Raw genomic sequence first — 25,152 nt, forward strand, 5'->3', positions numbered from 1 at the left:
GGCAGTCTGGGTTCAAATAGTGAAGATATTGTACGTCAAATTTAAGTGAGAAAAAGAAAAGTTAAAAATTCCTTTTTTTCAATATGGCACGTCGGTAAGTACACGATTATATTAATCATTTTTAAGAAAAATTTAATGAAAGGTATGCAAGTCGGTAACTAATGAAATATATTATTATATTTAAATCCATTTTTGCAGGAATTATTTAATTTCTAGTTTTTTTTTTTTACATTTTATTTAAGGCGTTACCACATGATAACCGTGGGTCGGCTAGGGTGCAGGTTTTTTCGTATTTCATTTCATAATATATAAAATATTTATGCACTGAAACGTAATTCAACTACATACAAATTTAGATATACCTTTCTCTTTATATTTTTAGTAAAAAGTACTTAAAAAAGATTTAAATCGGGTCAAACTAAATTCTTTTATTTGCTTATTAACTTGTTAAGCAAAATGTGAAAAAGCTGCGGAAAAAGTTGGGTTATGTTAGTTATGAAAACACCGTTTCATTAGTCCACCAAGGGACAAATGTGTTGCTATTACTTTTAGCGAAAAATATTACTATTTGTATACAAAATAAAAATATGCCGATGTCATATTTTAAAAGATTTTCTTTTGTAATGCCTCTGTTAAACACATTTTTTCAACATGCAGATTTAGGAAAACAATTTTTTATACATTTTAAATCAGCCTAATGTAGAAAAGCATCATATATATTATTTCTAATTGCTTTTTATCTACGAGCCCCTTTTTCGTTCTTATTTGTAATCCAAATCTAAGAATAAAGCTTTGGTTGTAAAGATGCAGATACGGGCTATTAGCCAGCTTTGGGCAATTTGGTCGTAGTGCTTTTGTTTAGCTACAGCTTATTAAAATAATTTGTTAAAAATAAACGATTGTGAGCACACAAAGAAATCTTTTTGTACTATGGTACTATTGTGAATATTTGCCCTGCGTTACCGGCAGTTGCTACCATACGCCAGATGGCAGCGCAAGCTGTAAGTTTTAATTGATTGATAGAACACCTGATTTCTTGGACTTTATATTGATTGCGCAAGATAAGCACGGGACCGGCTCGTATCTACTAGGTAGGCATTAATAGCTTCCAACTATACGCTTCTGTTTGTTGAAACCGTTTAGAAGCTCTCTGTCTTGTCACTTAAGCTCGCTAAAGCATTTACAAAATTTAGCAAGTCACTGTTAAAATCATATAATATGCAGTAAAAAAAGTACATTAGGGCAGTTCGCCATCACGTGCAAATCGAAAAGCTGGTATTTCCCACAAGAACACTTTATTCGCGATGCATGAGTTGTTTTTAAACATTTTTTTTTCTTTTAGGCTTGTTTTTGCTTGATTTTTGCTATGATATTTGCTTTTGTGATTTACTAAGGTCGACCTGGTGCATTTTTACGCAAATGCATAACTTTCTTACTTACCTCATATGCAATTAGTCGTAAATTGCTTTACTAATTTTTCTGCTGCACTTGGATTCCAGAAGCGAATTGGGCCCAGAATAACTAGATTTACGATTTTTAAAATAAACGCAAAATATTGTTAGTAATTTTTTTTACTTTTGCCATTACTTAAAGTGCAAAACGGTTATTAAATAATTACTAGTATTTTTAGGCAAACATTATTTTTCTCTTTTGTTATAAAAGTCAACCTTTAACTATTATTTTTTACTTTTATAATAGAAGTTATTTTTAACTATTTTCCGGTTAGCGGCTTCGAATCGAGCTCAAGCTATAGCAATAATTTTTTTTACCGTTATTATTATTAGGGGACTCATGAAAACATATAAACTTATAAGGTGTAAAATTATATGTATTTACACACGCTGTTATATGAACGCACGTAGTAATATTCTTGATAAACTTAATTGTTTATCAGCCGTATTATTGCCAAAAAAAACAAATTTTGATTGTTATAAAAATTAAAAAATACCAAGATTAAGTAAAAAATCAAAACTAAAACGTCTTTACTAAGATATACTTGTAAATGACTTGCTGATATTGGAGATTTCTGATGAAAATGCCTGCTGTAATGTCTGCAAGGTTGCATTCCTTTGAGTTTACCGCGTTTACACAATGAAATATGCGCGTAAATTTACACAAATTGTGTAAATGATTTTTCATACAAAATTTGACAGCTCGTTTACGCACTAGATAAATTTATACGTTTACACACTTTATAAGGCATTTATAAGGTTACATGAGTCCCCCTATTGTGATGTAATTTTTCATAATTGAAACAATTTTTTTGATTAGAATCGAAGAACGAACCATTTTTTGAAAAATGCCAAAGCTCCTCTTAATGATCAATTTTGTGGACTGCTTAATTAATTCCTTCATCACCAACGGTTAGGTACCGCTGTTATTACCATTGCCATGAAACAAGTCCAATATTCGCATCGTTTCTTCGACAGATATCGCAGCGCTGTAAAAATGAATTGGCAAGAAACAGAATAGAAGTAGAAATTATGAGGCAAAGCAAACACCCGCTGTGATAGGTGAATTGTTATAAAAGCGGCGGCTAAACGTTGCCGATGAAGGAATTCAGCAGTTCGCGAAATGGATCTGTAGAAAGAGGTTTTGCAGTTTTCTACAATTTTTTCTTTCTTCAATTCCAATCTAAAAAAATTGTTTAATTAAAAAAAAAATTATCACGACAATAATAAGGGTAAAAGAAATTACTGTTGGGCCTTGAGCTCGATTCGAATTCGCGATCTTTGCCCTATAAAAAACAACAAAAATTATTTTGTTTTTCTTTAAATTATAATACCTCAAACAACCCAAATAAAATATAAAATTATTTGTTTATATAATAATTTTCTCAAGAAAACTTACTGCTACATGTTTCTAAACTATTTTAGGAATCACGAACGGGCGATCACTGGTTTCGCCAAGAAATACAAGTGTATCTTATTATTTCTTGAGCAAATACCCTGTAAGAACATACCGACTATGCCAATAGCTATACCGAATACCAAGAATAAAAGTTACTGTATTTATGATTTAGTTACATAAAATTTATAATTCTATTTGAGCCCAAGTGTTCTTTTTCTCTTTTTTAGCGTATTCTCATTAACTTAAGTCAGTTTTCAATGCGAATATGTTATTTTTAATAAAATATCTTCTAAAGCATTGCTAAATCTGAGCAGACAAGTGACGCTGTTTCATAGAGAACAGAACAAAATTACTTGGTTGCATTTTTCACACCAGAATTTAAACGAAATTTTTTTTGAACGTTTTCGTATGATGTGGATGCCGCGATTTAACGATAGATATTACTCTTTTTTTAGCTAATTCAGCCGATTTTTTTAATCCCCTTTATAAAAGCAGTTTGTTACTATTGTTACAATAATTATTGAGATAAAATAAAAAAAAAAAAAAACATTTCTAAATAGTGGACACCCTAAAGTACAGGCATATGTTTGGTTATATGCATATATGTATATACGTGACGCTATTATTAACAAGAACTTGTTTATTTAATGACAATAATTATCATAAAACTGTACAGAAATATGTATGTCAAATATACATACACATATGTATATAAGTATTTTGGTAGAGATTTTTCGTTTCTATTTTACGAATTTATAAACTATTTAGTCATCACATACAATATGAGGTTGAACTTTAACCTCTTAAATTAAACAATTAAATCATGTCATCAATGCTAAATCAGCTCCAACAACTAAATCATAATCAAAAACCAAGGTCCTCCATAACAACACGCAACAGAGCAAATAGCAATACAATTTTGAAGTTATGCTTTTTTAGACGCGTTATAAAAAATGATGACAGTGAAATTTTAAAAATGTTACAAAGTAATAGGTTGAAAATGCAAACTTATTCTGAGTGGAACGGAAGTTTCAACACATTACATTAAGTGCTCCCGCGATTAACAACGAGATTGACTGAATTTTGTGTGTGTTAGTGCAGTCGGGTGGCTTCGTGACACACGTATTTGTTGTCGCTACACGTTGATGAAAATCAAAAATTTTTGATTTTTTCATTTGAAGCTTGCTTATTTGATAGTCGCGGGCGTGATTGACAAAACAGCAGTGTTGTATTTAATTTGTGTTGACATTTAAAATGAACAAATATGCGGAAGAACAGCAATTCATATTAAAATTTATTGAAAATTATCAATGTATTACGTTTTGCGTACAAGCTTCTCATCCATAATTTCTTTTTATCACTATTTTTCCTTTTCTTTTTATTTAAAAAAACAGCTATAGTTGCAAGTAAAAAAAAATTATCATCCGATGACGACATATTCACGTCCGAACGCTACGGTTCTCAAATGTTGATGGCTTTTTATTTGATAGTCGCGGGGCAAGCGTCAAATACTCGACACGCACACATACAAAAATTCAATCAATCTCGTTGTTAATCGCCGGAGCCCTTTAGCGTTATTTAACTTCGGTAGTGCATTTAAAAGTCTGTATGGACATACGTCCCAATAAACATTTTTGTCAATTTTCAGTTTGAGATACATTTTAGAATCAGTCCATTTCTCACATTTCAAACGTTAGTTTCCAAATGCCTTTCAAATAACCGTTGATAGCATTTTCAAGCTAAAAGGCTCATTTTTAATATGGAATTTCTCTTTATTTTCAAATTGAGAATTTTTGGATTCCCAACTTTTTCTCAAACGAATAAAGTGGAACGAAATGGAATCCACTGTTGTGCCACTTTCGGTAAGAAAGTTTAGTATTTGCCTCTCTTCACTTTTAACTCTTTTAGATTTATGCATAATGTAGTACAATATCACTTAATATTACTAAAATGTATAAATAATTCCTTATTTTTATACTCAGTTGAGCAGAGCTCACAGAGCATATTAACTTTGATTGGATAACGGTTGGTTGTACAGGTATAAAGGAATCGAGATAGATATAGACTTCCATATATCAAAATCATCAGTATCGAAAAAAAATTCGATTGAGCCATGTCCGTCCGTCCGTCCGTCTGTCCGTTAACACGATAACTTGAGTAAATTTTTTGAGGTATCTTGATGAAATTTGGTATGTAGGTTTCTGGGCACTCATCTCAGATCGCTATTTAAAATGAACGATATCGGACAATAACCACGCCCACTTTTTCGATATCAAAAATTTCGAAAAATTGAAAAAGTGCGATAATTTATTATCAAATACGGATTAAGCGATGAAGCTTGGTACCTGAGTTGAACTTATGACGCAGAATAGAAAATTAGTACAATTTTGGACAATGGGCGTGGCACTGCCCACTTTTAAAAGAAGGCAATTTAGACGTTTTGCAAGCTGCAATTTGGCAGCCGTTAAAGATATCATGATGAAATTTGGAAGGAACGTTACCCTTATTACTATATGTATGCCTAATAAAAATTTGCAAAATCGGAGAACGCTAACGCCCACTTCTTAAAAAAAATTTTTTTTAAGTCAAATTTTAAAAGAAAAGTTAATGTCTTTACAGGATATAAGTAAATTATGTCAACATTCAATTCCAGTAATGATATGTTGCAACAGAATACAAAAATAAAAGAAAATTTCAAAATGGGCGTGGCTCCGCCCTTTTTCATTTAATTTGTCTAGCATACTTTTAATGCCATAAGTCGAACAAAAATTTACCAATCCTAGTGAAATTTGGTAGAGGCTTAGATTATAGGACGATAACTGTTTTCTGTGAAAAAGGGCGAAATCGTTTGAAGCCACGCCCAGTTTTTATACACAGTCGACCGTCTGTCCTTCCGCTCGGTCGTCAACACGATAACTTGAGCAAAAATCGATATATCTTTACTAAACTCAGTTCACGTATTTATCTTAACTCACTTTGTATTGGTGTAAAAAATGGCCAAAATCCGACTATAACCACGCCCACATTTTCGATATCGAAAATTACGAAAAATTAAAAAAATGCCATAATTATATACCAAATACGAAAAAAGGGATGGTAATTGTATTGGTCTATTGACGTAAAATATAATTTTAGAAAAAAAGTAGAAGAAAATGAAAAAGTTTTGCAGGGCGAAATCAAAAGCCCTTGGAATCTTGGAAGGAATACGGTTCGTGGTATTACATATATAAATAAATTAGCGGTATCCGACAGATGATGTTCTGGATCACCCTGGTCCACATTTTGGTCGATAACTCGAAAACGCCTTCACATATACAACTAAGGGCCACTCCCTTTTAAAACCCCCATTAATACCTTTAATTTGATACCCATATCGTACAAACACATTCTAGAGTCACCCCTGGTCCACGTTTATTGCGATATCTCGAAAAGGCGTCCACATATAGAACTAAGGCCCAGTCCTTTTTAAAATATCGTACAAAAAAATTCTAGAGTCACCCCTGGCCCACCTTTATGGCGATATTTCGAAAAGGCATCCACCTATAGAACTAAGGCCCACTCCCTTTTAAAATACTCATTAACACCATTTATTTGATACCCATATCGTGCAAACAAATTCTAGAGTCACCCCTGGTCCACCTTTATGGCGATATCTTGAAAAGGCGTCCACTTATAGAACTAAGGCCCACGCCCTTTTAAAATACTCATTAACACCTCTCATTTGGCTCCCATATCGTACAAACAAATTCTAGAGTCACCCCTGGTCCACCTTTATGGAGATATCTCGAAAAGGCGTCCACCTATAGAGCTAAGGCCCACGCCCTTTTAAAATACTCATTAGAACCTTTCACTTGGTACCCATATTGTACAAACGCATTCTAGAGTCACCCCTGGTCCACGTTTATGGCGATATCCCGAAAAGGCGTCCACCCATACAACTAAAGCCCACTCCCTTTTAAAACACTTATTAACACCTTTCGTTTGATACCCATATTGTACAAACGCATTCTAGAGTCAACTATGGTCCACTTTTATAACGATATTCCGAAAAGGCGTCCACCTATAGAACTAAGGCCCACTCCCTTTTAAAATACTCATTGAAACCTTTCATTTGATACCCATATAGTACAAACAAATTCTAGAGTAACCCTGGTCCACCTTTATGGCGATATCTCGAAAAGGCGTCCACCTATATAACTTAGGCCCACTCCCTTTTAAAATTATCATTAACACATTTCTTTTGATACCCATATCGTACAATCAAATTCTAGAGCCAGGCCTGGTCCACCTTTATGGCGATATCCCTAAATGGCGTCCATCTATAGAACTATGGCCCACTTCTTCTTAAAATACTCTTTAATACCTTCCATTTGATACACATGTCATACAAACACATTCCAGGGTTACCCTAGGTTCTTTTTACAACATGGTGATTTTCCCTTACTTTGTCTCCACAGCTCTCAACTGAGTATGTAATGTTCAGTTACACCCGAACTTAGCCTTCCTTACTTGTTTCACTTTATGTCAAACCTCACTCAATAAAATTGCTTGTTTACATTTCCAGCTAAAGTATGCAAACTAGAGATCGACAAATTATCAACGGCACTATCGACGACACTATCGATATCATTAATGTAAAACAAACATTTTGTACTCTGTTTTATTTTATTTTTGGGTTTCATGAACACTTATTATGTACTTTAAAATTTAGACACATTGGCACAAAGAGTATTCATATTATTGTTAAAGAAAATATTCCATGATATCGATGGATTTCAACCAGAATTCATCGAAATTCAAGTATATCTCAAACCATTCTCAAGTTGAAGAACAACGTTTGAGAAAAAGTTGAGCGAATATTTAGCTTCAAATGATTAATAGTGCTGAATATCAAATTGAGAATTAATGTTTTCTCAAACATTTGAGAGAAAAGCATTTTCAAGTATATCTCAAATTACTCTCAAGTTGAAGATCTACGTTTGAGAAAAACTCGAGAAAATATTTTGTTTCAAATGATAAATAATGTTGAATATCAAACTGAGAATCAATGTTTTTCTCCAACATTTGAGTTTTTGCTTTCAGTGTTTGTTGGGGTATTTATTTTCATGTCATATCAGCTAGACATACATACATATTCATGCGTGTTATGGGCGAGCCGCAATGAAGGATTTTATATAAATGCGTTCAACGCGATATTATGCCTACCAGTAACATCGCCACAATCACGCAAGATGTTGTGTCGGTTTTGGCAATTGAAGTTTATTTCGCCTTACTCATTCACATACAAAATTTTGCGAAGCATTGTCATAAACATTATCATTATACAACAAAAAGTACTTGTTAACATATTTTGTATCCTATTTTTTTCTTAAAATGCAGTTTAACTGAGAAAAATGGTATAAAATTACCATCAAGTGGGACTTTTAATTTTACTTGTAAAGTGTGAAAGCACCTTTAGCCAAAGCAAATGTCGAATTCTTCTTCTTATGCTTTGCTTGCAACAAAAGTTGGAAGTTGGCTACTTTTTCATCTCGTTAAATGCATCTATATCAAAAAATCTATACGCGACGTGACTTTTAATGTTGTTAACCCTTCGATTAGCGGTGAATAAATTCAACAAATCTTAGCATTGTCGTTGGGCCAGACGAAATTTTACACTTTGAACTTTATCGATTTCGGAATTATTATAAAGCCACAATATGTTTGCATGAAGCTTATGGACTCCAAAAACACTCCGCAGAATTTATTCAAATTTGCAGAATAGCTTCACAGCAATTCAGAGGTGTTTCTATGAAGATTCTTTCCGCGAAGTGGACAAGGGACCGATTAATTCTAACAAATTATATTCACTGTTCGATTTGCCTGAAATTTGATACATACATACATAGGTAGCTCTTTGTCCAGATTAATATTTACGACAGTTTTTCGTGATGCCAAAGAAGTATAACTTCCTACGCATGTACATAAGTGCAAGCAACCATTTATACATTTTTTTTTGTTGATTTGACTGTTAAAACGGTTAATTCATAATCAACAATCTGTGCGAAGTTGATTCCAAAGCTTTGCGGGGAGTATAAAAATTGACAAATCTTACCAGGTTTTTTCTTTCAGATATGGCCATGGCAAACAGTTATCTTCGAAGCAATGTTTTTAAAATCTTCCTAGGTAAAATTCAATTTCTCTTAGACTTATGGCATTGAAAGTATTGAAGAAAGTTTTACGGACCTACCTCCTTTTTACAGCAGTATTCATCCTGGCAAATCCCTACTGAGGTGACAGTCTTATAAAATTTTCACTCGGTTGGTAATTTTTATTGGGTTAAAATTTCTGACATAGTAAACTGTTTCAAGCTGAACAGCTATTTAGTCTGCGTTTCCATTATGTCACATTGCTGACTCGAAGTCGATAAAGCAGTGCATATTCAGAACACGGGCAAATGTTTTGTGTTCTTTTATTGCACAACCCGTTTCATTATTTTTTAAGGTTTCACGCGCTGGGGCATTATTTATAGATGCGGCGCCAGTTGGCTAACGATAATAAATTGCAAATGAAATATGAATGCCAAATTTGTCTTACCCTAGGGAGATCGGTGTTTTCACTTATTGGTAAATGTAACTATCACTTTCTAGTCAAAACAGATAGCAAAAGCATTTGACGTTGAATAACAAACGATTTTCATTAATATGAGGAAGGTTGTAGGAAAATTTGATCAAGTGAGAGCCAAGCCTAATTGTGAAGTGGAATAATGATTCATTGTTTAGAACGATGCCAAATAGTTCGGGGTATCGAATTTAGCTACGACTTAGTATTAAAAAAAAAGCATATATCAGTCGTAAAGGCATACTCTAGATACTTAGAACTCGTCTTTGGAGGATGTATATAAGAATATCTTGATCTGATTAAATTATTCAAAAAGAACAGTATAGGTACTATGAACAGCTTTTGATTAACTGTTTGCCATACTTTCAAATATTCCTTTTCTAATTGTGGGCAGCGCCAAAATTTGATAAAATTGCAGTTGTTTGTAATAAAGTCAAACCCACATATCGATATTTGGTAATGAATTCACCTTTTTTTCAGTTTTTCGAAATTTTCGATTTCGAAAATGTGGGCGTGGTTATTTTTTTATTTCACCCATTTTCAATACTAACCTTTTCTGGCCCAGATAATCCAGTATATCGAATTTCGTTCAGGTTATTGTCCAAATGGACGGACGAGCATGGCTCAATCAAAATCTTTTTCAATGCTGATAATTTTGATATAAGAAACATATTTTTTATTTCTATGTCGATTCTTAAAGCCATTACACGCTGTGAATAAGGTTATGTCAAGCAAAAAAAAAAACATACTTGCTTGTGTAAATTTGCATAATACCAATCCTTAAATAACACTTCTATGAATGTACATATATACGGTAGCAGAGAATTCTTGCGAATTAATAATTTGAAATAGTTTGAATGAGCTCAAAAAGTAAAATTTTTTACAAAAGATGACAGAAATTAGGTAATGACTTTTTTCAAAGCGATTTTTTTTACATGCGTATCTATGTACATCTGTGTTTGGGTGTACAAAGTAACCCAACAAAAAATACGATTAGTCTAAGATGAATTCGAAATGAGACGCATAGGAATATGCGACTTTAGCCAGTTGCTCTTTATATCGGTTGGAGTGATCCCATTTGCTTGAACATGTGCTATAGAGGTACCATGAATGAGCCTGAACGGGTAGAGTCGGATGTGTCCTCTTTAGACCCCTACGGTAACTGTCGGTCAAATATTTTTCCTACTCTCCTTGTTACTCTTGCGGGTACTATTCAACAAGTGCTCTTTGTACTCCTTTGAATACTGTTCGACAAGTACTTTTTGTAACCGTAGGAAACTGTCGGACAGATCCTTTTTCTACTCCCTTTATACCCTTACGGGTATAGCTAAACGCGCTCCCAAGTATCCCTATGGATACTATACGAAACGTAATCTTTGTGCCACTACAGGTATAGTTTGACAGATCCTCTTCATACCCCTACGGACGTTGTCTAACAATTATCTTTTGTTCACTTATGGATACTATGGACAAGTCTTCTTTCTTATTGATTTTATCAATTTTTAAACTCCAATAAAATTTTTTAAAAATTTTTCGTATTGATATTTAAAAAATAAATTAAAACTAAATGAATCCTATGAAAACGGAACAGTCCTAGTATTTAGGGTGCGGTAAAGGGTTCCGCCTTTTTCTTACATAATTCTATTCAATTATATGTAATCTATTTTATTTTATCCATTTCGATGCCGTTTTTGAAGTTATAATTCTTCAGGTACGATATGAAAAAATTATGAGAGTGAAATTTTTAGATGTGACACAAAATTAACAGATTTTAATCCAAAATTAACAGGTTGAAAATGTAGTTCGTGTAGTTGTTCGCTGGGAACTGTCCGACGTTTTTGCTTTGAGTGGCACTTTCACATCACATTATGCGTCATATATATACATGTTGTATTTTTATACTCAGTTGAGCAGAGCTCACAGAGTATATTAAGTTTGATTGGATAACGGTTGGTTGTACAGGTATAAAGGAATCGAGATATATATATACTTCCATATATCAAAATCATCAGGATTGAAAAAAAATTTGATTGAGCCATGTCCGTCCGTCCGTCCGTCCGTTAACACGATAACTTGAGTAAATTTTGAGATATCTTGATGAAATTTGGTACGTAGGTTCCTGAGCACTCATCTCAGATCGCTATTTAAAATGAACGATATCGGACTATAACCACGCCCACTTTTTCGATATCGAAAATTTCGAAAAACAGAAAAAGTGCGATAATTCATCACCAAAGACAGATAAAGCGACGAAACTTCGTAGGTGGGTTGAACTTATGACGCAGAATAGAAAATTAGTAAAATTTTGGACAATGGGCGTGGCACCGCCCACTTTTAAAAGAAGGTAATTTAAAAGTTTTGCAAGCTGTAATTTGGCAGTCGTTGAAGATATCATGACGAAATTTGGCAGGAACGTTACTCCTATTACTATAAGTACGCTTAATAAAAATCAGCAAAATCGGAGAAGGACCACGCTCACTTTAAAAAAAAAATTTTTTTTAAAGTAAAATTTTAACAAAAAATTTAATATCTTTACAGTATATAAGTAAATTATGTCAACATTCAACTCCAGTAATGAAATGGTGCAACAAAATACAAAAATAAAAGAAATTTTCAAAATGGGCGTGGCTCCGCCCTTTTTCATTTAATTTGTCTAGGATACTTTTAATGCCATAATTCGAACAAAAATTTACCAATCCTTCTGAAATTTGGTAGGGGCATAGATTATATGACTTTAACTGTTGCCTGTGAAAATGGGCGAAATCGGTTGAAGCCACGCCCAGTTTTTATACACAGTCGTCCGTCTGTCCTTCCGCATGGCCCTTAACACGATAACTTGAGCAAAAATCGACATATCTTTACTGAACTTAGTTCACGTACTTATCCCAACTCACTTTATCTTGGTGTAAAAAATGAACGAAATCCGACTATGACGAACCGAAAATTACGAAATATGAAAAAAATGCCATAATTCTATACCAGATACGAAAAAAGGGATGAAACATGGTAGTTGGATTGGTTTATTGACGCAAAAAACAACTTTAGAAAAAACTTTGTAAAATAGGTGTGAAACCTACCATATTAAGTAGAAGAAAATGAAAAAGTTCTGCATAGCGAAATAAAAACCCTTGAAATCTTGGCAGGTATTACATATATAAATAAATTAGCGGTATCCAACAGATGTTGTTCTGGGTCACCCTGGTCCACATTTTGGTCGATATCTGGAAAACGCCTTCACATATACAACTACCACCACTCCCTTTTAAAACCCTCATCAATACCTTTAATTTGACACCCAAATCGTACAAACAAATTCTAGTGTCACCGCTGGTCCACCTTTATGGCTATATCTCGAAACGGCGTCCACCTATGGAACTAAGGATCACTCCCTTTAAAATACTCATTAAAACCTTTCTTTTGATACCCATATTGTACAAACAAATTCTAGGGTCACCCCTGGTACACCTTTATGGCGATATCTCGAAACGGCGTCCACCTATGGAACTAAGGATTACTCCGTTTTAAAATATTCATTAATACCTTTAATTTGATACCCATATCGTACAAACAAATTCTAGGGTCACACCTGGTCCACCTTTATGGCGATGTCCGTAAATGGCGTCCACCTATAGAACTATGGCCCACTCCCTCATAAAATACTCTTTACTGCCTTTCATTTGATAGACATGTCATACAAACACATTCCAGGTTTTCCCTCGGTTCATTTTCCTACATGGTTATTTTCCCTTATGTTGTCACCATAGCTCTCAACTGAGTATGTAATGTTCGGTTACACCCGAACTTAACCTTCCTTACTTGTTTTTTTTTTTGTTTTTTTTTTTTACTCGAATGATGAAAAAATAGAGCATTCGCTAGCTTCAATAAACTTCAGAGGTGCATTTATAAGTAAGTGTGGATGTATGTATGTCGCCAAGTTAATGCAGCATATATGGCTAAGAATGCATACAGCTCTTCAAAAATACACTTTTGTTGAAAATTTCGCTAAAATTCTTAAACAGAAGTGCTAATTTTTGGTAAGTTTGTATGAATGTATACTCATGTTTGTTCACTTAAGAGATTTATACTGATATATAAAGCAGGATATACAAAATTTGTACGCAACTTATGGGTTCCGAAACCTCTCAAATTCGCAGTATAGCTTCGGAGCAACTTGGAGGGTGTTCTTGTAAAGTTTCCTTCCGAAAAGTGGACCAGGGACCAATCTATTCGAACAAATTTTATTCACGGTTCGATTTGTCTGAAGCATAACTTATCATGTACACGCATGAAGAAAGTTTTTCTAAGCGGGATCGCTCCTTGGCAGTGATTTTCCAAACACTCCGAGTGTATTTCTGTCATGAAAAAGCTTCTCAGTGCACCAATTTGTTTCTATTGTTTCTTAAATTGGCCCCATAAATTTCAAACTGACTAATTCCAATTGTACTCAAAATGGACTAGTGGATTCAGAGATTAAAAGCACGATTTTTTGCAGGAATTGTATAAATGTATGTGTGAATGAATGAATGGGAAACTTTCAAGCACGTGGTATATTAATGCTTTTGTATTTTAAAAATATAATACCAGTGTAAATCGAAAATGTAAAACTCTCTTCTGTCTACTTTTTTTATTCAAGAACTGTTTGAAATGTAACTGAAGTGTAAGAAAAATCTTTGCATAGTTAAAGTTAAAAAAAAAAAACAGCGCGGAAATGAATTGAAAAGCAAGGAAATGCGTAGAATGTAGGCGTGTATGTGAGCAAGTTTTTAATAGTGAAGCGTGCGTGAAATCAACTTCAAGCTTTAACAAAAAGGAAATGGAACAGGCAAGCAACAATTGCCATATCAATTTTACACACACAAGTTCATGCATATCGACCTACATATATATGTGACTTCATGGTATCCTATAAATTCGGAGTTCATAGCAAAAACGATAAGCTGACTAGTTAGTGCCTAGTCTAATTGCTTCTTTTGACTACTCACCTCCTTATGTGCAATAACATATCAAATTGGCGCAGAAGTACTTAGGAAGCATATGCAAATCATCACTTATTGGCGCGTAACCACCTAACAAGTAATATTATGTAACAGTATCCAGCTGAAAGTTGATCATGAGTAGCTGGAACATCTCTTGGTTCTGATATGGGTGGTACTAAGGCAGGCACACTAAGGTAGAAAAAAAAGAAGTTCTGCTTTTTAAATTAACTAGAGCTGTGGGGTTAAAGTTAAGCCGCAAGAGAATATATTTTACGGAAAAAAATTTCTTTCGGACTTTTAAGAAGAGCTTCGTTGGATTCTTATTGGTAGCAACCGATACAGGTAAGTATTGTTTTATTATCGGCTACCACACCACACTGAAGATCCTGGATTCACGCTAAGCAACATTTAGAAACAAGTTTTTTTCAATTAGAAGAAAGTTTTTCTAAGCGGGGTCGCTCCCTGGCAGTGATTTGCCAAACACTCCGAGTGTATTTCTGCCATGAAAAATCTTTTCAGTGAAGACTCATCTGCCTTACAGAACATAGAACCTGTATCTAAGTCCCGTCCATCCAGTTTGTAGGAAAAATTAAAAGTAGTACGACACGAATTGGAAGAGAGGCTCAGGCTAAAATCTTTTCGGATGCTATCGCGCCTTATTTATTATAGTCGCGTTATTGGTTTGTTATCGGCTTCTATTCGCCGAATCATTGAGTACTTTTTGGTTTGTTATGTTATATTTAAGTTTTTTTAGTATCTGTTCCATAGCAAACCAATAAGCGGCCGTTAAGAACAAATTGGTAATACTCTGATAGGAAATCAAAAATCCGATAGCGAGTTGATAATTTTTTGATAACAAGTCAATAACTTTTCGATAACAAAACGGTCTATACGTATTACAAAGCAGTAATACTCCGAAAACAAATCAAGGCTTTCAGATAACTTAATGATAATTTTTCCATAATTAATGTTGTTAGCAAATCGATTACTTTTCCATAAATTTCTGTTAAAAGGTCGATAACAAATAAAAAAGTCGATAAAAAATTGGTAACACCCTGATAAGAAATCGAAAACTTTTTGTTAACAAATCTATAACTTTTCCATAAGATTTTGATAAAAAATCAAGAAACGATGGATACCAAAGTTGTAACATTCCGATAATAAATCAGTAACCTTGCGATAGCAAATAGATAACTTTATACCTTGCCTTGATGTGGTGTCCGATTTCGCTCATATCAACCTTACCACGTGCTACAGTGTACTGACTATACTTCAATACGTTTACATTCTGTATTCTCCCATATAGCACACCACTGTCCAAGTAACGTCCTTTATTCAAAGAGCAAAGCTGTTTACACATCAATACTGGCGATTTAAAACTCTGCTACTCTGGTTAAAATAGTTTATGTGAATGGCTGATGCTGTCCTGATCCCGAAAGTAGTACTATGGACAGGAACACCCTCCGTTGGAAACATTAAGTGGAAGAGAACTTCGTCAGCGTGTCTACCTGCAGTAAGTTTTGCATTCACTGGTTGGTGGTAGGGAAAGCTTGTCGTAAAAGACATCCCAAATTACAAAACTTTAACCACAGGAAGAATTGCCAAAGGGTCACAGTATTTAAAAAACTGTCCCTGCCGCATCTGTGAAGGTTTCTACCTCTCTCTGCCGCCATATACGGGGCGACCGGCATTAGGTAGATACGCTAACCGCATCTTGCATTGTATATAATGTAGGAGATTTAATTCCACGAAACCATTACTCCAAATCATTTTTCTTTTAAATGGTTCGTCGTGGCACACTTTTAAACTACTCCTTTATGACACGATAATGTCACATAGTCTAATGATTTTTTTGTAGGTATATGCATTATTAGCAAAAGTATACGAGCTAAATTAATATATGTAAACTTTTTTGCATTATAAAATGTATGTATTGTGTATGTATATTAGAAGTCGGTTTTTATACCTTTCATGAACATGAAATGGTATATTAACTTTGGTCCGATGTTTGTAACGTTGAGAAATATAGAAGATAGACTCACCATTAAGTATACCGAAATGATCAGGGCGACGAACTGAGTTGATATAGCCATGTCCGTCCGTCTGTCTTTTTGAACGCAAACTAGTCCCTCAAATTTTGAGATATCTCAATAAAATTTGGCACAAGGATGTATTTTTGTATTATATTAGACATTTGTCAGATCTGGTAGGATCGGACCACTATAACATATATCTCCCATAAAACTGATCGTTCAGATAAGACGATTTTGGCCATTCCTGCCGCAATTTAAAATGTATAAACGTGAAACTCGGTGATATATATTCTAACATATCATAGAAGATATCTTAAAAAAATCACCTTTATCAAAGCTATATATATAATATATCCCATACAACCGATCTTTCAGATAGAAAATTTTTTAGCCATTTCTCTCTTAATTTAAAATATAACAAGTAAGGAAGGTTAAGTCGGGTGTAACCGAACATTACATACTCAGTTGAGAGCTATGGTGACAGCATAAGGGAAAATAACTATGTAGGAAAATGAATCGAGGGAAACCCTGGAATGTGCTTCTATGACATGTGTATCAAATGAAAGGCATTAAATAGTATTTTATGAGGGAGTGGGCCATAGTTCTATAGGTGGATGCCATTTAGGGATATAGCCATAAACGTGGACCAGGGGTGACTCTAGAATGTGTTTGTACGATATGGGTATCAAATGAAAGGTGTTAATGAGTATTTTAAAAGGGAGTAATGCTTAGTTCCATAGGTGGACGCCGTTGCGAGATATCGCCACAAAGGTGGACCAGGGGCGACCCTAGAATTTGTTTGTACAATATGGGCATCAAACGAATGGTGTTAATGAGTATTTTAAAAGAGAGTGGGCCTTAGTTTTATAGGTGGATGCCGTTTCGAAAAATCGCCATAAAGGTGGCCCAGGGGTGACTCTAGAATGTGTTTGTACGATATGGGTATCAAATTAAAGGTATTAATGAGGGTTTTAAAAGGGAGTGGTGGTTGTTGTATAGGTGGTCGCCTTTTCGAGATATCGCCATAAAGGTGGACCAGGGGTGACTCTAGAATGCGTTTGTACGATATGGGTATCAAATGAAAGGTGTTAATGAGAATTTTAAAAGGGAGTAATCCTTAGTTCCATAGGTGGACGCCGTTTCGAGATATCGCCATAAAGGTGGACCAGGGGTGACCCTAGAATTTGTTTGCACAATATGGGCATCAAACGAAAGGTGTTAATGAGTATTTTAAAAGGGAGTCGGCCTTAGTTCTATAAGTGGACGCCGTTTCGAAATATCGCCATAAAGGTGGACCAGGGGTGACTCTAGAATGGGTTTGTACGATATGGGTATCAAATGAAAGGTGTCAATGAGTATTTTAAAAGGCAGTAATCCTTAGTTCCATAGGTGGACGCCGTTTCGAGATATCGCAATAAAAGTGGGCCAGGGGTAACTCTAGAATTCGTTTGTGCAATATGGGTATCAAACGAAAGGAGTTAATGAGTATTTTAAAAGCACTCCCTTAGTTCTATAGGTGGATGCCTTTTAGAGCTATCGCAATAAAGGTGGACCAGGGGTGACTCTAGACTTTGTTTGCACGATATGGGTATCAAATGAAAGGTGTTAATGCGTATTTTTAAAAGGGAGTGGGCCTTAGTTCTATAGATGGACGCCTTTTCGAGATATCGCCATAAAGGTGGACCAGGGGTGACTCTAGAATGAGTTTGTACGATATGGGTATCAAATTAAAGGTATTAATGAGAGTTTTAAAAGGGAGTGGTGGTAGTTGTATATGTGAAAGCGTTTTCCAGATATCGACCAAAATGTGGACCAGGGTGACCCAGAACATCATCTGCTGGATACTGCTAATTTTTTTATATATGTAATACCTGCCAAGATCTTATGTGTTTTTTATTTCGCCCTGCAGAACTTTTTCATTTTCTTCTACTTAATATGGTAGGTGTCACAACTATTTTATAAAGTTTTTTCTAAAGTTATATTTCGCGTCAATAAAACAATCCAATTACCTTACCATGTTTCATCCCTTTTTTCGTATTTGGTATAGAATTATGGCATTTTTTTCATTTTTCGTAATTTTCGATATCGAAAAAGTGGGCGTGGTCATAGTCGGATATCGTTCATTTTTCATACCAAGATAAAGTGAGTTCAAGTAAGCACGTGAACTAAGTTCATTAAAGATATGTCGATTTTTGCTCAAGTTATCGGGTTAACGGCCATGCGGAAGGACAGACGGACGACTGTGTATAAAAACTGGGCGTGGCATCAACCGATTTCGCCCATTTTCACAGAAAGTAGTTAACGTCATAAAATCTATGCCCCTACCAAATTTCAAACGGATTGGTTAATTTTTGTTCGACTTATGGCGTTAAAAGTATCCTAGACAAATTAAATGAAAAAGGGCGGAGCCACGCCCATTTTGAAATTTGCTTTTATTTTTGTATTGTGTTACACCATATCATTACTGGAGTTGAATGTTGACAAAATTTACTTATATACTGTAAAGATATATAAATTTTTTGTTAAAATTTTACTTAAAAAATTTTTTTTTTTAAAGTGGGCGTGGTCCTTCTCCGATTTTGCTAATTTTTATTAGTCGTACATATAGTAATAGGAGTAACGTTCCTGCCAAATTTCATAATGATATCTTCAACGACTGCCAAATTACAGCTTGCAAAATTTTAAATTACCTTCTTTTAAAAGTGGGCGGTGCCATGCCCATTATCCAAAATTTAACTAGTTTTCTATTCCGCGTCATAAGTTCAACTCACCTACCAAGTCTCATCGCTTTATCCGTCTTTGGTAATGAATTATCGCACTTTTTCGGTTTTTCGAAATTTTCGATATCGAAAAAGCGGGCGTGGTTATAGTCCGATATCGTTCATTTTAAATAGCGATCTGAGATGAGTGCTCAGGAACCTATATACCAAATTTCATCAAGATACCTTAAAATTTACTCAAGTTATCGTGTTAACGGACGGACGGACGGACATGGCTCAATCAAATTTTTTTTCGATCTTGATTATTTTGATATATGGAAGTCTATATCTATCTCGATTCCTTTATATATGTACAACCAACCGTTATCCAATCAAACTTAATATACTCTGTGAGCTCTGCTCAACTGAGTATAAAAACGTTAAACTCGGTGATATTTATTCTAATATATCATAGAAGATTTCCTGAAAAAATCAATTTGATCGGAGCTATATGTATATAGTATCTACCTATCCCATACAACCGATCGTTCAGATAGAAAGATTTTTGGCCATTTCTCCCTTAGTTTCAAACATAAAAACGTTAAACTCGGTGATATATATCCTAAGATATCATAGAAGACATTTTGAAAAAATCACCTTGATCAAAGCTATATATAGTGTATATCCCATACAACCGATCGTTCAGATAGAAAGATTTTTGGCAATTTCTCCCTTAATTTAAAATATAAAAACGTTTAACTCGGTGATATTTATTCTAATATATCATAGACGATTTCATGAAAAAATCATTTCAATCGGAGCTATATATAATATATATCCCATACAACCGATCGCTCAGATAGACAAATTTTTAGCCATTTCTCCCTCAATTTAAAATATATAAACGTTAAACTTGGTGATATTTATTCTAATATATCATAGAAGATTTCCTGAAAAAATCACTTTGATCGGAGCTATATGTATATAGTATCTACCTATACCATACAACCGATCGTTCAGATAGAAAGATTTTTGGCAATTTCTCCCTTAATTTAAAATATACAAACGTTAAACTCGGTGATATTTGTTCTAATATATCATAGAAGATTTCCTGAAAAAATCACTTTGATAGGAGCTATATGTATATATTATCTACCTATCCCATACAACCGATCGTTCAGATAGAAAGATTTTTGGCCATTTCTCCCTTAGTTTCCATCATAAAAATGTTAAACTCGGTGATATATATTCTAAGATATCATAGAAGACATTTTGAAAAAATCACCTTGATCAAAGCTATATATAGTGTATATCCCATACAACCGATCGTTCAGATAGAAAGATTTTTGGCAATTTCTCCCTTAATTTAAAATATAAAAACGTTAAACTCGGTGATATTTATTCTCATATATCATAGAAGATTTCATAAAAAAATCATTTCGATCGGAGCTATATGTAATATATATCCCATACAACCGATCGTTCAGAAAGAACAATTTTTAGCCATTTCTCCCTTAATTTCCAATATATAAACGTTAAACTTGGTGATATTTATTCTAATATATCATAGAAGATTTCCTAAAAATTTCACTTTGATCGGAGCTATATGTATATAGTATCTACTTATCCCATACAACCGATCGTTCAGATAGAAAGATTTTTGGCCATTTCTCCCTTAGTTTCCAACAAAAAAACGTTAAACTCGGTGATATATATTGTCACATATCATAGAAGATATTTTGAAAAAATCACCTTGATCAAAGCTATATATAGTGTATATTCCATACAACCGATCGTTCAGATAGAAAGATTTTTGGCAATTTCTCCCTTAATTTCCAATATAAAAACGTTAAACTTGGTGATATTTATTCTAATATATCATAGAAGATTTCATGAAAAAATCATTTCCATCGGATCTATATATAATATATATCCCATACAACCGATCGTTCAGATAAGGGGGTTTTTTTCGTTTTTTATTTTATATTTATCTTAAAAATCGTTTAGGTATGTACATCTGTTTACTGTATATTTCTTATCTTATACATCCGATTATTTGGAGATTACGAACGGGATAAGATTATCGTTCAGACCCATTCATCAATTGTATGAAGTCTTCGGCACAGTCCCGTCCTTACTTGATTTTTTTTAGATATAAGTACATAAATTTAATTAAAAAATTAAAACGGGAAGAAAAGAAAATATAGGAAAATAAATATGATAACAAACTTATGCTTGATTTGTCAACATTTAAAACTCGTATTTAGCATGGTATAAATATTACCAGGTAAAACCATTTATCCTTCTTGGCGGTCATAATGGTTTTTTGATTAAAAAAAAAAAATTTAAATGACTCTCTTAAACTTTGTGGAAATACCAAACCAAAGTAAACAAAAAAATTGTTGGTTTGACTTTTTCATTTTTTTTAATGCCAAAAAAATAATATGCTTATGAAATAAGTGAAAAAATATTTCGAAAAGTTTTGAAATCGGTTTTTATGTATATGGCAAAAAAATGAATTACCAATATAAGGCATGCTTCAACACGTGCTATTTTTGCAAAGGGACAAAAGAAAACCACCTCTACTGATTTTTCATTCATCCTTCTTCAATTGGTTGATACGTCTTTAACCCTTAAATATGCTGAAACTTCACATTATAAGAGATCACCAGTCTCAAGTGTCCTCGCTACTGCGAAAAAAAAATGATTTTGAAGATATTCTTTGATTTGTTTTGATTTGTTTGTCCTTTTCCTCGCGGTTGGAAGATACATTTTTTAATTGGCACTTAATCGTTTAGGAGATGTTGGTCGTTGCGTAACAAGTCACTCCAGCTAACCCTGTTTCGCTATAACTGACGCCAACAGTTTTCCCCCAACTGCTTCTCCAAAACCAGTGGAGATCTTCCCATAACTTGCCCATGCCAGCAAAAACGCTGTAGCTCTTCGCAGCTTAGCCAAACATCATCGTCCAGTTGGAGTATTATAGTTCGTGGAGGCTGAATTTACCGGCTGAACGGTGAGAGTCTGCCGCCGTGATGTAGAGCTAATGTGTTGACCAATCCATCAAAAATATTTAAGAAAATTTGTATAAATGGTATTGATTGTTGTTAAATTTTTGGGTCGGCACAAAACATATATTTAGGTGAGCCAGTTCGTAGAAAAACGAATACATGATAAGTAGCCGTCGAATTAGCTGGAAAGCTAGACCTTAATCTCCTCAAATATATATCACACCAAATTGTTATTATTAGTAGATATGTATCTCTTCCGTACACATTGGCGGTAAGTCGGGATTTTCTTCTAGTCGCGCAGACGCCTACACATTTCTAAACAATTTGTTGAAGAAAATTCCTGCATGAGGATCGTGGCCTGATGCTTCTTTTGCGGGAAACCACAATACAATTCTTGAATTGAAAATGCTAGAATGCAGTTGACCGCTGAGGTTTCTTATTTTCTGGTTTTTCCACCAATAAAAAATTCGGTTTTGGATAAAATATCATAATATTAATGTTAGAACGCAAAAATATATGATAATACTATACGACAGCATGACACTGGTAATACGCGTCCAAAAATACCGACAGAAGTGTCAAAAGACTACTATTGACCTCGACAACAATAATCCGAAGACGGAAAATAAAAATTTTAGATCGTTCAAAAGATATTAACAAAAAACCGAAAAATGACCCCGGAGTGCTCAGAAACCGAGGGCGGGATCCACAGTATTTTTGCGCAGAACACCTTTCTGCATTGGCGGCCTTTTGCCGCGCTTATAAAAAATTACCTTGGGTGGGTCCATCATCGGTTTTGAGACCAAAACTATATCCGCGGAAAACACTTATGTCCACAATTTTTTTTGTGGGTACAACAAAATTATCAAAATTACAACAACCACATGAAAATGCGTCTTTTGATGCCGCTCTTGATATTTTTGGATGTTTATTAAGAGTGTCATGCTGTCGTACAGAATTACCAAATATATTAGAGTTTGTTATATTTATACCTTCATGAACATGAAATGGTATATTAATTTTGGTCCGATGTTTGTAACGTTGAGAAATATAGAAGATAGACTCACCATTAATTATACCGAATTGATCAGGGCGACGAACTGTGTTGATATAGCCATGTCCGTCTGTGCGTCCGTCTGTCTGTTTGAACGCAAACTATACCCTCAAATTTTGAGGTATCTCAATGAAATTTGGCACAAGGATGTATTTTTGTATTATATTAGATATTTGTCGGATCCAGAAGGAACGGACCACTATAACATATATCTCCCATACAACCGATCGTTCAGACAAGACGATTTTCAGCATCATAGAAGATATACTGAAAAAATCATTTTGATCGAAGCTATATATAGTTATATCCCATACAACCCATCGTTCAGATAAGGGGGATTTTTGCCATTTTTTTATATTTATCTTAAAATCGTTTAAGTATGTACATCTTTTCACTATATATTTCTAATCTTATACAGCGAATTATTTGGAGATTACGATTGGGATAAGATTATTGTTCAGCCCCATTCATGAAAGGTATGAAGTCTTCGGCACAGCCGAAGACAGTCCCGTCCTTACTTGTTTTGTTATGAAAACAACACCAAAATAAAAAAATAAAAATGTGAGAGCAGTGAGAAATTTAAAATTTTTTTAAACGTCATTTTGGCTCTCACCGGTTTTACCTTGTAATATTTATACCATGATATTTAGTATCACCCTCATAATCAAAAGCATCCCGAAATACCCAGCGGGAAAAAAATCTGTGTCAAGTTAACTAAAGTTGGAAGCTGTTTCTTCTCCCAGCTCTTCTGATCTGAATACTAATTGCTTCTTGGTACATGCCGCATGACAAGGACGCTCCACCGGAAGAGGTCCGAGCCTGGAGATCTGCTAACATTGTGATGGGATGTGATGCCAATTCAAGGCACTACCTATGGGGAAGTAAGGAAATCAAAACTCGGGGTGAGTCGCTTTTCGATTTTATTATTAATACTGTCCTATTAGTATGCAATCGGGGAAATACACCCACCTTTGTATTTCAAACCACGGACACATTCAACGTTGGATGCCACACTACTAAGTGATAACAGCAATATTCGGGTCGATAGCTGGAGTGTATCGGATGGTCAGTCGTTTTCTGACCACAAGAGGATACTATTCAATTTCTGCCTTAATGTGGAAATTCCTACTCCCTATCGTAATCCAAAGAGGACCAATTGGCGAAGGTTCGTCAAAGTGGAAGGAAATAAGCTAGGTAGGCATTCCGCACAGGAAATTTTATCAGTGGAGGGCCTTGATGCTAACACTAGAAAGCTGGAGAAGGCCATAGGGTCTGCCCTCCGTATAGCATGCCCAACTAGATTTGGTAAAATTGTATACCACCACGGGTGGAATTCCAACCGTTTTACTCTCAGGAAAGAGACTCGCAAATTATTCAACCTGGGCCGGTTAAATGGAAACTGGGAACCGTATAAAGATAGCCTCAGGTGCTACAAAAGCTATTCAGAAGGCAAAGACGGAATGCTTGAAATAATCTTCTATCGAGCCTACTAAAGAATCTTCGAGAATTGGTAAAATTCTCTAGAAGGAAAAATCCGGCCCATCCTTCCTGAGGAAAGAAGACAGGGACAGGGAATTCCGCAGAAACAGTGTGAAAGATTTAAATTTACTACCACCGACCAGATCTTTACGATGTGCCAGGTTTTGAAGAAGGCTCACTATAAGAGAATCGACACTCAGCTTCATTTAACGACTTCAAATTAGCATTTAAAATGTAAGGCGCTATAGCCTCCGAAGCTGCCAAATTACTCTAGCGTTTTCCAAGCGGACATATTAGCCGTAACCAAAGCAGTAGAACCACTGGAAGAGAATGCCTAAACTGCAACCGTGTTAACGTTTGTATTGACAGTAAAGCAGAAATAAAGGCAATAATCTTACATAGCATAGCATCTAAATGTGTCTTAGAGTGTAAGCAGTCTCTGGAGAGAAT

The sequence above is a fragment of the Eurosta solidaginis genome, chromosome 1 (assembly GCF_040869045.1).
Source record: "Eurosta solidaginis isolate ZX-2024a chromosome 1, ASM4086904v1, whole genome shotgun sequence".
Classification (NCBI taxonomy): domain Eukaryota; kingdom Metazoa; phylum Arthropoda; class Insecta; order Diptera; family Tephritidae; genus Eurosta; species Eurosta solidaginis.